Here is a 16,444-nt window from a genome sequence, read left to right on the forward strand (position 1 = left end):
AATTCTGTAAGTATACATGCAGGTCTCATCATATCACACCTAGCAATATGGTTTAACCATCTCAAAAGAAATAGATAGAAATTACTATAAATAAATAAAAATAAATATTGTAATAAATATAAATTATTATTAATATTTTTAAAGATTTTATTTATTTATTTGACACACAGAGAGAGAGCACAAGCAGAGGGAGCGGCAGGCAGAGGGAAAGAGAGAAGAGGATCCCTGCTGAGCAGAGAGCCTGACACAAGGCTCCATCCTCGGACAGAGGCCGATGCTTAACTGACTGAGCCATGCAGGCACCCCAATAAATACAAATTATTGAATGAGCAAGTATTTGTATAGAAATAAACACCACATATAAAGTCTCCCATAATTGACTCTTAAGATTTTAATCAATATTATTCCAATTTCGTCAATAGGAAATTTCAGATCAGCCAGGCTTAACTGTGCACTCTGATATATCATTAGCAAATTATCATTAAACTCCTCCACAATATATTTGTTTGCTTCTGACTTTAATAATACAAAATCAGTACTTTATTTGATTTTTTTTAGTACTTTATTTTTTAAATTTACTTTATGTCCTCTTTTTCTTTCAGGTATTATATTCTTTTTTTTTTTTTTTTAAGGTTTTATTTTTTTGAGAGAGTGAGCAAGAGAGAGAGAGAACAAGCAGGGGCAGAGGGAGAAGCAGACTCCCCGCTGAGCAGGGAGCCTGATGCAGGGCTCGATCCTAGGACTCCGGGATTGTGACCAGAGCCAAAGGCAGACACTTAACCGACTGAGCCACCCAGATGCCCCTCAGGTGTTATATTCTTTATATTAACAATTGGTAATATATCCTAGATGTTCTGAGTCAGATCTGAACACTGTGTGTCGTGCCTCCCCTATGTACCTAAACAATTCACTTTTCTACTGACACTTTGGTTTCTTAGGCTGTATCAATAAGTAACCTAGAAATATTTTGGTAAGAATAAATATGAGTGACGGATTCAGAGTCTTTTTAAATTTTTTTTTTCTCTCCAGGAAAAGTTCTATTAATAAATTTATGTTCAATTTATCATTTTGTTATTTCTGGCCACAATTTCTCCCCAAAGAGAAAAGAAAAATGTTTATTGGTACTGTCTTCCTTCAATTTGATTCACATTTTATAAATGGCTCAAGTCATTAATTTATATGATTGAGTCATATGATTATTGGAAGAAAAAATATTCATGGTTTCTGATTCCAAAAACGTGAGGTTTTATCTCACTTCTTTACCCTGCCTACTGTGCAACTTTGGGCAACTCATTTAACCTCTCTGGGTTTTAGTTTTCTTGTGTATAAAATTAGAACAACAGTAACACCGCCTTATCTGCATTATCTTATTGGTAGAAGGGACTAAAAAGATAATAGATATACATGGACTTTGTAATGCTTAAAGATGACTACAGATTTAAAACTAGTGCTTCACTTTTGCCTGAAAAAGATACAATGCTGTTTGAAAGACAAGTATTGAGATGGTGTTTACACAGCATGAAAGGATCTCTCTGGTTCTTTGATCCGAATATAGTGATCATTTAAACCCATCGTACAATCAGTTGGTTCAGGTCAGAGGGGCCAGGACCTGATTATAGAGAATCACGTTGCACAAACTGTAGGACAAAGAATTCAACAGAAAACTGCATCAGAGCAGTAAAGAAGTGGAAGCAGCAAACTGCACTTTTTTTATATGTAAGGGTCAGGGTCAGGTAAAAAAGCAATGGGGAAGTCCAGAAGGCCTTGGCCTGAGGTCTTTTCAAGAAGACCTGTGCTCCAATATTGTGACCCTAGCTGAGAAACAGGCAGAATTAGCATGGAGCCCATTGAACCATTAGAAAATACATGATAAGTCCGCATTTAAACTGTCCTTTGTTCCACCAGTGGATTTCATTTTGGGAAGAGAGCAAACTATGAGTAAAAAGCAACTTAAAAAAAAATGTGATTAAAATGCAAAAAAACATGGAAAAGGAGACAAAAGAGAAAGTTAGATAACAGTCCATTGTTTGAAGTAGCACCCTCACTTTGCAGCTGAGAAAACCAGGCCTTGAGAAGGTAGGTCATACGCCATGGTTCACACGGACCCGGATCTGGATATAGTTCTGTCTGGTGTTAAACCCTGTGTTCTTGAACCCTACATCATCAACTACAAGATGATTGTGAAGATGTTCTCACTTGGTGGTCCCCAATAACAGTTTATTATGCTTAGTGCTCTCAAAATATAAGTGAATGTAAAACAGATAGCTGAGTATGCAATAGCTCACTTTTCTCGTATTGTCATCACTCACATGAAATGTATACACAAACACACACAGACAAATAAGATGTCTCATGGAAAATGTCCAAGAAGGTTATGGGTATCTTTAGGAGAGAGCAGGAGGGAACATCTATATTAAAATAAACTTCGTAATCAATATTATAAATAACACCAAAAGAGTGAAGGAATAATAGCATTGACTTAAATGTCAAATTCTCTTTTCATAAAACCCACCTTCTATCATTAAAGAATTCCAACCTGGATTATTTTGTGCCACTCAGATTCATCACATGTAGGTTAACAGCCATCAAACAAGTCTTTCCTGAAGGCAAGACACAGAGGCAAACATAATAATCACTGCAATTGATAATAAGACTGCCCAAGGTTGCAGCGAGGTTTAGAAATCTCCAAATTTAACTGTCTGTTCTCAAGATGCATCCATTACCAGTCCAATTATCCTAATGTGTATTCTCATTTATAGAATACACACACCTAAGACTAAAACAAAACAAAAAAACAACACACATCTGAAAGTCTTTATCTCTCAAATTTATTTTGCTACCGCTTTCACCCCCTGAGAAACTAAACATTTCCTGGTGTTTAGTCTTTTGACAGTGAGTTGACATTTTATTTAAACAAAGTCCTTTTCTAAGTAGCGAGAGATACAACTGGAATTTTGTATTTCAATGTCAAATTACTTTAATGGAAAAAACTACCTAAGGTGGGTGTTGGCAGATAGATAGGTAGAAATTAATAATTCCAGCGCAATACACATATTAATTAAAAAAAAAAAAACTCCCTCTCTCTCTCCTCTCTCTGTCACACACGTGTGTGTGGTGTGTGTGTGTATCTACTAATGGCTAATGTTTAAATTGACACATCATTTTCCATTTTTTGTTAAAGATGAATTCAGGTGATTCACTTTTTTGTATATGGAGGATCTGAGATGTTATAAGGCTATAGGCAGAATTAAATGATGCTTCAGAGCTTAATTTGAGAAAATTTTCATCTTCCCACCCTTGACTAGTCACGGTATAAGCATCCCTTCCGTCTCTCAGAAAGAAAGGCATTGCACTGTATTTCAGTCTCTAGGGGAGCTCCTGCGCTGGGAGTACATCATCCAGGAGGAATGTGACTCTGACCTTGGGGCTAGGAGCTAACTATAAATTTGCACTTCTGTTGCCTCTGCCACATTGTTCACAGAGAGTTTCCTGATACTACAATGATAAGTGAGGAAAGGGTTGGCAACAATGTCATGGTCTCTTAAAAATTATTTATGAGTCAACAGATTTTTGCCTAACTTCTTGATAACACTTTATAAAGGAAGTTTTATAAAGAGAGTTTGTTTATGCCCTTTACGTAGAAGCACACTAGTGATATTGTTTTCTATTTCTATAAAATGTATGCAAACTGGACTGTTGATAGGTTTGCTGAATATTAGGGCTTAATGGAAATCTAGAGATAATTTTGCCTTTGTTTTTACCTTATCGGTGAGGCAACTGAAGTCCAGAGAATTTAAATAACTTTGCTGAATACCTTCCACTGTCTAGAATTAGAGCAAACCCTGGAGGACTGTCAGTGCTGGGTTCTTTACTCGAAGACACACTTCTCAGATACATTAGTGCGCCTTGTAACTTAAAGCGCCTGACTTCATGCGTTAGTGGAAATACGGAATGGGAATATTCTAGCTGAAAGTAATTACAGAGTTCATCTAGTGGAATTTTTTCTTTTGCAAATAAGCAAACAGGCCCACCAAACTTGCGTCAAGTAAGAGCATACTTGCCTACAGCAAGAACGATAGATGTGGATCTGGAATCTGCATGTTTTAACTACTAGTCTGGTGTTATGATAGCATAGCTGAGTATATCATTTTGTCCACACACTAGCAAAGTCCAGTTACATCTATGCTCATCCCTTTTCCTCTTTTTTCTTGTGCTCTATTTTTTCCTTTGCTCAAAATCATTATTTTTGAGTATTATAAAGAACTCTATTGTTACAGTAATGATAATTTCTTAAATAATCCTCAAATCTCCATGCCTTAATACAGAAAGTAAGAGTAACAGCAACAACACCTACATTTGTATGTGAATCTTTGTAAGCCAGACTGCTGTAGGGAATATAGAAGGCAAGGTGAAAGAGACTCTTTATTCTCTGCAGATGGGAGGGGGAGACATGAAAGCTTGCTGTGGCCAAACTGTAGGATCGCAGATATTAGAACCATCTCACTCTAACATCATTTACTGTTGGTGTGGGGCAACACTTCACAAACAGACCTCATGTTTTTGAGAGACGCACAGCATCCTACTTGAAAATTTCATGGTTACAATTCATAACATAGAGAAGTGCTTACAAAATTGAGCTTATCATAATTCAGAAGCAGTAATTCAGGAGAATGTTTATGTTACTAAAAGTTCAAAGACATACAATGTACGTTAGAGAAAATAATGGTTTACATCTCACCTGATGCTTACTGACTTTTTTCCAAATTTAGAGCAAAAGAAGAAAAATGATACAATATTGTTTTGGTCTGTTGAAGCACCTTTGTATTCTGGATCTAACATAAAGAGGGTGTACCTACTTTCAGGAAGTCACACTCCTCTGTATGTAAGTTACAACAGCACCCTTAACTCCTCTTGATAATGTGTTGTTGTTTATAACACAAACACCTAAACCAATTTATAGAAACTAAATGGTACAGAATGTAGCTACTAATGTTGAAATTTTCTGTGCTCACAAGAAACATTAAAATAAAAAAAATATTTTCCTGTAATTTGTCATCACCCCCCTACTTAGTAAGCATTAAATTAATATTCAAATTAATCTACTTGATCATACAAAAAATTTAAGATGTACTGTGATTCAAATTGGTCTAGATAGGTGGAATAACATTTTTCTAGTAATCACAGTTTTTTTATGCTAGAAATCAGGATCCAGAATTTTTATTTCTTTGGTTTTATTGCAATGGCTAAAGAGAGATATCAATTTGCTAAGTAGTCCACTGTGTACCTACGGCTCAAACTAACACATGTCACAATTTCTTTTCTTTTCTTTTTTAAGATTTTATTTATTTGAGAGAGCGAGAGCGAGAGCCAGAGAGCACGAGTGGAGTGAGAGAGCACAAGCAGGGCGAAGGGCAGAGGGAGAAGCTCAGCGGGGAGTCCAATGTGGGGCTCCAATCTCGGGACTCCAGGATCATGACCTGAGCCAAAGGCAGATGCTTAACGACTGAACCACCCTGGAGCCTCATTTGCCACAATTTCTTGTACAGAGAATTTTATATATGCTCAGAGACAAAGTTTCTCCCTTTACTTTCCCTAAGTTTTCTTATTTTTAAAGGTAAAATTCAAAGGATTCACTTAGTGCTTAGTTTAATTTTAATCTTTTCCAAGACTTAAATCACTCAGCATATAAATTGAGGTATTCTAGGATGCTTTTTCAGATGTCTTTTTGGATAATTATAAATAAGAAGAGAGGGCACTTATGTATTTAGCTACAAAGAATATTAAGGCATACTATCTTTATTTAAAGAAAAGAAATAAAATTTTCTCTTTGAGCCTGGAATAAGATAGAGTTAATAAATATTTGTTGAAGAAATGGAGAAAGAAAATGAACAAAAAGATGATTTGGAGAAAAACAACAAAAAATAAACATAAAACCAATCCTAACCCCAGAACATAATGATATTTTAATCTATACCCAATCAGACCTTTTCCTATATACATATGCACAAATATATAGATACATTCATTTGTTTTTTAAATATAAAATCACGTTCATGTATACTGGCATATACTAGGTTTTCACTCAAAAAGACAAAAAGCAGTTATCAATATCCCAAATTGTTTTTAAGATCATATGATATCCCATTTTATGACTGGGAAATAATTATTCATCAGTCTTGTATTGTTGGACAATACAAAAACAAGAAAATGGCTTTCTAAATAACCAATCATAGATTTCCCCACAAATATCCAGGTACCTTCATTGTAAAAGAAGTTTTATATTAAACATATATGTACATATATGTAATGATATTAAACATTTATATACAGTGATGTTAAACATATATATATATATAGAAAGAGAGAGAGAGATTAAAAGAGAGAGAGAGTTAAAATTTAAGGCCATCGAGGATTTCATGCTGTTGTATTATTTAGGGTCATCTAACGATCTTTCACCCTGTAGTATTAATAAATATTGAGTGGAATAAATCCAGTAAACAGTTATTCCCTAAAAACTGAGATGTCTGTCTTCTCTGGTGATATTTTAAAATCCAAGCTTCATTTGGATAAATACAAAAATCTCACTTTTTCCTCCTCACTGCAGGATCTTAACCTTATCCAAGAAGATTTTGTCTGGCTTCATTTTGACTAGTTTGTATCTTGAAAACAATATATTTATTTCCTACTCCAAGTACAGAGTTATATATTGGCTATGGTTTTCAAACCACGGAATCTGTGGCGTTTCCTTTTTGAGAATGACCGCTGTCGATTTTCCAGTGGAAAAAGAGCAAGCTGTGTTCTTATGATTTGTGAGTCTTTCTCTTCCCTCTTCTCCTTTCCCTTTCCCCTTCCATCTCCTCTTCCTGAGCAATTCTGCCTTTAGGTGGGACAGAGCACAATAAGCACCTTGGGGTGGGCCTGGTGAGCAATGTTAGTAATCAAAGCAGGATGAGGAAGTCATCCCTATGGAAAGGGTGGGATAGAAAAAGGTGTGGGACATCCCTGTGGAGGGTTGGCCTGCTGTGGGGTTTCAGAGTCCAAGGAGGGTGGGAGGATATCTATATGTGGTGTGGATGAGTGTGAGATATTAAACCCGGAATGAGGTGAAGGTGGTGTTTATCCTAGTGCAAGAGTTGATAAACAAGGTGTCCACACAGGGGATGAGGGGCTGTGGTAGTGAGAGATTGGTTAGTATAGAGGGTGAATGAAATGTTAATAAATTAAGAATAATGGGACCTATGTTTCTCACTGTCCAAGAAGGAAGTTACAAATATGGAAAGGGAGAAAACTAGAATGGACCTTGAGATGTGAGTGGAAGTGGGGTGCGAACTCATGGATTCCAGTAACTATAGATGTAGAAATAAATTTAAATGCAAATATGTGGGACGCCTGGGTAGCTCAGTCAGTTAAGTGTCTGCCTTTGGCTGAGGCCATGATCCCAGGGTCCTGGGATCGAGTTCCACATTAGGGCTCCTTGCTCAGCGGGGAGCCTGCCTCTCCCTCTGCTCTCCCTGCTTGTGCTAGCTTGCTCACTCTCTCTCTGACAAATAAATAAAATAATAAATGCAAATATGTAATATATGTCCATATAAATGTAATTATGGCTATAATGACGTAAGTACGTAAATATCAATGCAGTTTAAATGTGTACAGTATTTATTCATACATATACTGTATCTTCTCATGAACAAGGCCTTGAAGCAGTAAGCTAGCTTGCATCTTCCATATTACAGGAAACTGAAGTCTGACAGCAGATGTTTTAGACTTCTCATTCCCTTGTTGATCTGGATAATTCTCATGGGTCTTTTAAAACCATTCCAAGCCTCACCCTCTCTGGGAACCTTCTTTGATATTCTCCAGACTGTCAGCTGTCTATTTCCATGCTCCTGGGCCTGCTTCTATCAGAGCATCTATTGCTTTGCTTACTCTGTCCATTTCTTCTCGATCCTACACCACTGTGCTCCTCCCTTGTTTATTTTCTAACCGGAGCTAATGTAGAATAGACACTCATCAGAGTTTGTTCATCACAAATTTGAGGGTGTATGAGAGAAAGAACACATTTCAGGTGAAAGAACACAAGCTTTGATACTCATAAAAACTTGGTTAGCATCTTTATGCTGTAACTTACTGGTTTTGGAAACTTGGATGCATTTCCTAATTTCTCTGAGCCTGAGTTTCTTCATCTGTGAAGTTTCAATAATAATACTTCTCTTATCTTGCAATGTGTGCTTTTTATTTTCGGGGATGTAGAAGAGTAAGTATATAATAAATAGTTATATGAAATTTATTTCTAAATGTTAATTGAGTGTTATGTGAGTAATGATTTCTATTCCATACTGGTTTCTATTCCATGCATGAAATAATAACTTGCTTATGAATAGACATTCAATAAAATGGTGGCTGGTTGACTATAGACACACATTCAAAAATTCTCCCTTTACACTGTGGCGTTATTTTCATTTACTCTTTTCATATTTTGAGAAATATCTCATTTCTTAGTTTTTATAAGCACTCTTTGGAGTATGAGTATCTTTCTAAAGAGGTAAGTATTTTCTAAGAAAGAAAGTGAAACATTTTGTGAATTACATTTCTCAAGACATGAGTCTGTTTTTCACCCTTTATGTGATCTTTATATATACACACGTACTTTTTACTTGAAAATGCATTGAATTGGCTATCAACAAGTCATATCTAGCCAAATGGAAAGTGTAAAAGCTGTTCTAGATAACTATCAGCATTTTTGATTTAGATAATTATTCCCTCTAATTAACTGAAAATTGTGATAACAACATCAGTTGTCTAAGTCGGCTTGGGCTGTCATAGGAAAATACCAAAGCCTGGGTTGCTTAAACAACAGAAATTTATTTTCTCACAGTGCTGGTGGCTGAGGAATTCTGAGATCAAGGTGTCAGCAAGGCTGTTTTCTGGTGAAGGCACACTTCCTTGATTGTAGATGGTCACCTTCTTGCTATGTCCACATATGGCCTTTCTTCAGTCTGTGCGGGGGAGAGAAAGCAAACAAACTTCTAGTGTCTCTTCTTGTAAGGATACTAATCCTATTGGAACAGGGTCCCACTCTTATGACCTCTTTGAACCTCAGTTACTTTAGAGGCTCCATCGCCAAATAAAGCTAGCTTAGTGTTTAGGTCTTCAACGTATGAATTTTAGAGGGGGCACAAATTCAGTCTGTAACATCAGTATTAATAGGAATTAAATTATTCTTTAGTTGTGCTTATTAAAAAAAAAATCTATCAATCTCAGAAATTTGCAGGCAATGGATTGAATAAATCTGATATATGGACATCTTTAGTCAAATTTATTTTCACAGCCAGTATTTGCCAAAGATTTTATTTCTAAAAATTTATCTGACTAATATATTCTAAGAAGTTATAATGATACATATGTTCAAGGATTTCCATTTCAACATCAAAGTAATAAGAAAAGACTGGAAGCAACTTAAAGTTTTATTTTTGACTAAATGATTATGTAAGTTTTAATATGTCAATATGATGGAATAATATGTAGCTGTTCAAAAGAATGTGGGACATCTGTATGTATTGGCATGGAAATATGGCTAATTTATATTTTTACTGCAAACAACATAGTTGAGGAGAGTTATTTGTTTAAAACAAATGATGTATGTATGTACAGTGGCAATACTAAATATTAGCAAGAAAATGTATGTAAATATAATAAATATCTTAGAAGGAGACCCTGGAAGGAAGGAGTTAAGTGAGAGATATTTTGCTTTTTAGCCTATATTCTTCTTTAATTTTTAAGTTATGTTTACCATGAGTATATATTACCTTTCAAATACTTTTTCAAAAGATTTTCTATAACTGGCTAGAATGAGTAAATAGAAGGGAGTGGGCCTTGAGGTCTATTCTATAAAACCTACTCTATTCAGTGGCTTATTTAGGTCAAACACACAGATTTATTATTAAACACATATTTAATAACTACTTCTTTTTTTTATAGTATATTACTTTTTAAAAATTTTTTATTGTTATGTTAATCACCATACATTACATCATTAGTTTTTGATGTGGTGTTCCATGATTCATTGTTTGCGTGTAACACCCAGTGCTCCATGCAGAACGTGCCCTCTTTAATACTCATCACCAGACTAACCCATCCCCCCACACCCCCTAGAACCCTCAGTTTGTTTTTCAGAGTCCATCATCTCTCATGGTTCGTCTCCCCCTCCGATGTCCCCCCCTTCATTCTTCTAAAAGATAGAGCTGTGAAGTTATCCTAAGATTTGTAAAATAAAAAAAATTGTAAAAAACAAGAATACTATTAAGGGCACAGAGAAATATTGGTAAGCAATGCATTTATGTTACATCAAATTTCTCAGTGTAGATTGAGTCTTGAATTTTACTAGAGCACATTGCATCAGCATATTTTGAGCCCTGGATGTTAGCATGTGTTTTTAAACAAGCAAAAATGGATTTATGATTTTATGCTGCAAACATAATTTCTTAGGAAATATATTAACAATATTGCCTTAAAAGTTTTACTTACTATACTATACAAATGTAATACATATACAAAACTATAAAAATAGGTTTGTGAAACTTCCACATTGCAGTAATTTTGATTTAAAAGTAGGAGAAATTTTCTTTAAATTACATTTCTCTTTTACCAATTCATCATTAAATTGTCAAAATCCTGGGCACCTAGGTGGCTCAGTTGGTTAAGCGTCTGCCTTTGGCTCAGGTCATGATCTCAGGGTCCTGGGATCAAGCCCCACATCGGGCTCCCTGCTCAGCAGAGAGTCTGCTTCTCCCTTTCCCTCAGCCCCTTCCCCTGCTTACTCTCTCTCTCTCTCTCAAATAAATAAAATCTTTTAAAAAATTTGTCAAAATCCTTATTTAGCCCTTCCCCACCAAATACCCATATTTTTCTACAAGCATTAATAACACATTTCCCTACAGTATTAACTCCGTTTAAAATTCCATGGTTTTCATGTTTTATTCACTCTCTTCTGTAAATATTCTTTCTCAGCTTGAATTTGAATTTACATGACAGTCAAACATAAAGTTGTTTTTTTTTTGAGAGATGAGCTCAGGAGTTCAGTTTCGAAAAAATCTAAGATATACCCATTCTATTCTTTTTTTTAAATTTTTTTAGGTTTGACAAATTAAAACAGCTACTTCATGTTGCAGGTGAAAATTGTAATCACTGGGAATTTTTTCAACTTCAATCCAGAGACAGTTCAGTACCCTTATTTTTATAGAATTAGTTCACATTCTCCCCTCTCTCCCCTAATATGGAATGCGTCACGAATTTACAGGTCATCCTTGCACAGAGGATCATGCTAGCCTTCTCTGTATCATTTCTTTTTTTATATATTTTTTTAAGTATATGTGCTGCTGAAGCGAGCACTCACATTCTTATTAAATGACACACTTGTATCCTTGGTGACCTCTCTCTCGTTACTTAAAGATGGAATTAAACTATAAATGATAGCAAATATTCCTTCAGTTTCTGTGGTTGTGGAAGAACACCAGATAGCATATTTGCAGACTTTGTGGTATAGTTTTGGTATCAAAAACGATTTTGAGCTCATAGTTTGCTTTGATGAAATGACTACACGAAGGGAAAGGCAGTTTTCCAGTTTTCACATTAAAAGCCTAAGATACTGATTTTTTTTTCCTGTTCCTATCCAAGAGAAATCTTTGTGCCATAATCCAAAGATTTGCATCAAATTAGTATTGTTTAAAGGAAAGGTTGAACAAAATCTCTTTTTTGGTATAGAAATATTATAGATGGCAAGTGCAGATGTTTTCAGAGTGCATGCCATGTAGCCTTTTATTGAGTTTATATTGTGGAAATTTATGGTACTGTAAAGATTTATCTAGACATCAGTAAGTAACTGATCGTAAATGAGAAAACCTTATAGTTCCTTATGAGGCCTGTGCATTAAGCACAATGACCTTTGTGCTCTTTCAAATAAAAATAAAATATGATCATAAAAACAATAATTGAGATCCTTTCTTACAGTCCATTTTTTTGAAAAATGATATCGAGCTAATTGACTCTTTATCCTTTGTATTTATCTTTTACTGCAAAGTATTTATCCTGCTGGAAAATATTGTTTTAAAATTGTAAGTGTTCTGTCTATAAAGTGTGAGGATTAGGGCTGAAAACGTTGAACAGGATAAAAATATTCATATCACTATCTTTGAAGCATTATCAATTTATATGACATATAATTTGAAACATATGTAGTATCTGTATGAATACATGTAAAGTCTACAGATAAAAACTTTGTATTTTTTTAGCAGAAAACAAACATATGATGATTTCATAAATTAGAGTTTTGTACCATTTTGTAGTGAAGAAATTTTAAAGTAAGACCTCATTACTTGTAAGTGCAATCTCTCTCGGATTCTTTGTACAATAATACAAAAGTCTTCCATTTGCTTGTGATCATTAATATAGTTTTCCAAGACAAATCACATTAAAAATAATGATTAACATTGGCAATAAATATGTGAATCAAATAATTTATAAGTTAAGAAATTGTTCTTGTCCACCTTGTTAATTTTCCTATAATCAGCTTGGCATAGAGACATAGGAAACCATTAGTTTCTAAATTTTTATTATATGTATTAAATTTGTAGTAAGCACAATGTTTTACTGTACTTTTTATATATTTAGTACAGGACAAATTAAATGGAGTCAGTGTCTTGTGACCTATTTGTTTATAATGTTGGTAATCCTTGAGGACCCCCGAATTGTCCAGTTTCTACAAAGCTTCATAACATAGTGGCCATAATATACTCTGTAAGTTTTCCATAATGTAAAAAAAAAAAAAAAAGCACCTGGACTTGTTTCACTGTTTTGGGTTTTGTTTTTAATTTGATTTACTCCTAAATAAAATGAAACCTCGATTTATCAACTTCTCTTTATGAACTGCATTTCTTATCTCCATTGTATTTATTTGTTTTCTTATCCAAGCATTGTTCACTATAAAAATGAGGAAATGTTTGGTTATAAAATAGAGCCTCTCTATTTTTAATAGAAAGAAAATATTTGTTGTCATATTTTAGAAATCCTGAAATTACATATAATCTTAAACCTTCAGAATATAAACATCTGTTAAAAAAAAACACATTAGTTTGTGAGATAATCCTTTTGTCTTAGAGATTTCACTCTCAGAGTATGCACAATACTTTTCAAAATATGCTTGAAATACTGCACTGCTCAATAAGTGTCTTGATTCATTGCTAATTAAAATTTTTTTTTTAATTTAAGTAAACTCTACATCCAATGTGAGGCTTGAACTCATGGAGACCAAGAGTCGCATGCTCCTCTGACTGAGCCAGCCAGGCGCCTCAATTCATTGCTAATTTTAAAAATGTCTTCCAATAACTGGATATTTTGGTTCAATAAAATCATATGAAAATATTTCCCATATCTAATAAGAACATTTGACGGAAATAAGATTTACTCCATTGGATCTTGTCCACAAAAATAGTCATTATTTTTAATAAAACAATTATTTGTAATAAAAAGCATTATTGCTGAACTCCAAATATTGCACATTCTTATTTGGTAATATATGTCTAATATGAGCATATCTTTAAGTGTCTTTGATGAAAAATCAAAATAAAGTGAGTAAAATTTTATAGTTCTATTTTCTCCTGCTAGCATTTCAAATGGAACACTGGAAATAATACAAAAACTCTTCCAATAACAGAATTTTACATATTTAACATATTTAGGACTTCCCCTCTAACCTGTCTCATCAAGCCTATTTCTAAATCTTTTAGTCCCTTATTCCTTTTGATCATTCCCTCCCAACTATGTACCTTTCCAGCCTACTACTTATTTTCAAGCCCATCCTTTGGATCCCAATTTTAAATATAAGCAAGCTCCAGTGTACATTTCCTTTCCAAACAAAACAAAACGACAAAACAAACCTCTTAACTGCTTTAAATAAAGCCTAGTTATCTTGAGTGGCAAAACTGGGACATCTTCTGTTTCCGTAGTTCGTTTACTGACATCCAATCAGTATATTTTTCTTTTCCCACCACCACCTGCAGATCATTGTACACAGCTTCGACTATCCATCTGTATCTGTGCATCTTAACCAGTGCCCTTCTTTTCACATTGCTTGCTCCTTTCATTCTCTTAAACCTATTTTTGCCACTGTGAGGCTCCTCTGTGTCTCATTCAGTCTCTCTTCAGTAAACTTTTTAGAGCCCTTAGCAGAATCACATGCCTCTACTATGGCCAGCAATTTCAACAATGATATTGCTCAAACTCTAAAAATCTCTTATTTCCTTCACTTACTTTACCAAAATCAAGACCTAGGGTATCTCTACACAACATTTTCTGTGCCATTAGTTTTGGGCTGCTCTTTGGGCTCAGTGAACACGTGTGGAATCAGTCCTACAAGGATCCTCGATTGTGAAGATCTACCGAATTACCAAGAATGTTGCAGATCACTTGTATATTCTGTAATTATGCCCCACCCTTTGCCACGGCTGTCAACATATCTCATTACCTACACTGTAGAAACTGAAGTAATCCGATGTGAGGTGTTTTAATATCTCTCCTCCTCGATAACCATTTTCTAGTTTTTCTTATTAAGATTAAAGTCCCATTAATGTGCCAGGTCCCCCTTTGCTCATTTAATTTGAATTTAATTCATAAATGATCACACTTCTTCCAGGTATTCAGATCTTCTCTCTTCCTTGGCTGTTTGCTTTTCATGCATGCTTAATTCACCCCTACATCAAAATGGCTTCCTTCAAACCTTCTACTTTCTCAGGTAGTCATTAAACCACTCATCTTCCTCTCAATGTCAAAGGGCACAAAGGAGTAATTCCTACTTGCCTCTTGAATTTTCCTATCCCCACTCAGCTTTCCTTTCATCTCCTGTTGCCCATTGCAACAATCTCAATAAGAACACCAGCTTCCCCCTCATAGTGTGTTTTGGTCCCAGCCTTTGAGCACTTTGAGCTCAGTTCCTGTGATATTTTACACCTTCCCCTCAATGAGGAGTGTTCTTTCATTGATATATTGGTTGTTGCTCTTATAAATCTTTTCTAATTCTCTCACTGTGACTTTTTTTTTTCCTTTCATGCCTTCATAGGTTTCTTTCCTTTCTCTGCCCAAATGTACACATTCCCAGGATTCTATCCCCTGCTTTTTCTCTTTTTCTCTCCAATCCTTTTACTAAGTTATAATATTTACTCCATTGTCTATATCCATCACTTCTGTGTAGATTTGTTCCAAATACATTTCCGGGCCAACTTCTCTCCTAAACTCCAGAAACGTATTTCCAAATGGCTGCTAGAATTATCCATCTTGGTGTGTTGTGAGTCCTGAGAACTCAAACTCTATAATTCCAAGTTAATCATTAATTTCCATTTTTGTTTTTTAAAAAACACTAAAAGTTTCCTAAATATTTAAGACTTGTATTCCCCATCATTGAATTCTTTCAACCCTCACATCAAAACTAGCAGTAAAGTCCCCTCGTATCAATCTTCACTGAGTTTCCAATGTCACAACATAATATGTTGAAATTTTATTTTTTATACTTTTTCTGTCTCTTATTTTATTACATATGATCCTTCCTCAAGTTATTCAGAGGCTTCACACTGGGCTGAGGGAAAAGTGGCACTGTTACATGCAGAGTAAAAAGAGGAAAAACAAAATTCCTCTTTTTCTTAAAAAATGAGGTCTCTGTGTATCAAAAGGAACAGTAGAAGAAAACAGAAAATAGATTAAAAAATAGTTGATTTAGGAGGCGCCTGGGTGGTGCAGTTGGTTAAGCATCCAACCCTTGGTCTTACTCACAGGGAGCCCCATGTCAGGCTCTGTGCTCAGCGAGGAGTCCACTTAGGATTCTCTCTGTCCCTCTCCCTCTATCCCTCCCCCCCGACTCTCTCTCTCTAAAATAAACAGATCTTAAAAAAAGAAAAAGAAATAGAAAATAGTCAAACTGGGAAGAAAATGAAGATTCTTCCACTCCACCTGGTGGACTAGGAAATGATTAGAAGATTATGTGGCCTGGGTCAGGCAAGAAAAATAGAGATGGGAACATGACCTACAAGAAGGATTGTCAGAGACAAGAGAAGGGAGCAGTGGGCACTGGGAAGGGAAGTAGGGTAGCATCAGACACTGTCCCTCATACTCAGTACTGGTGAATCATGTGGAAGCTAGGCCAATATCTGCTGAACACATGTCACTGCTTGTAACCTCAGCAAGGTTAGTTGTGGAGTATGAGCTCAAATCACCACTACATCATCCAGCAGAGCAACCAACCACGCAAACACTTGGCTAACCCTCATCTGAATTTTCCTTTTTTTTCTAATGACTCAGGATATTTCTAAGAACCTCTAACAAAAGATGGATGCAGATGTACTTTTTCCCTAGAGGCGTGGTGACAGCGTGGGAAGGAAAAGCTTGGTATCTATGCTTGAGT

At 35.2% G+C, this 16,444-nt stretch overlaps 1 non-coding gene across 1 annotated transcript; it reads right to left on the minus strand.

Moving 5' to 3' along the window:
- Positions 1-11,266: 11,266 nt before the first annotated feature.
- On the minus strand, positions 11,267-11,369 carry LOC118544036 (U6 spliceosomal RNA). The gene has a single exon (XR_004921375.1). It is a non-coding gene; the product is annotated as a U6 spliceosomal RNA (small nuclear RNA).
- Between the last annotated feature and the right edge of the window lie 5,075 nt (positions 11,370-16,444).

This window comes from Halichoerus grypus, chromosome 12 (assembly GCF_964656455.1).
Source record: "Halichoerus grypus chromosome 12, mHalGry1.hap1.1, whole genome shotgun sequence".
In the NCBI taxonomy this organism is placed as follows: domain Eukaryota; kingdom Metazoa; phylum Chordata; class Mammalia; order Carnivora; family Phocidae; genus Halichoerus; species Halichoerus grypus.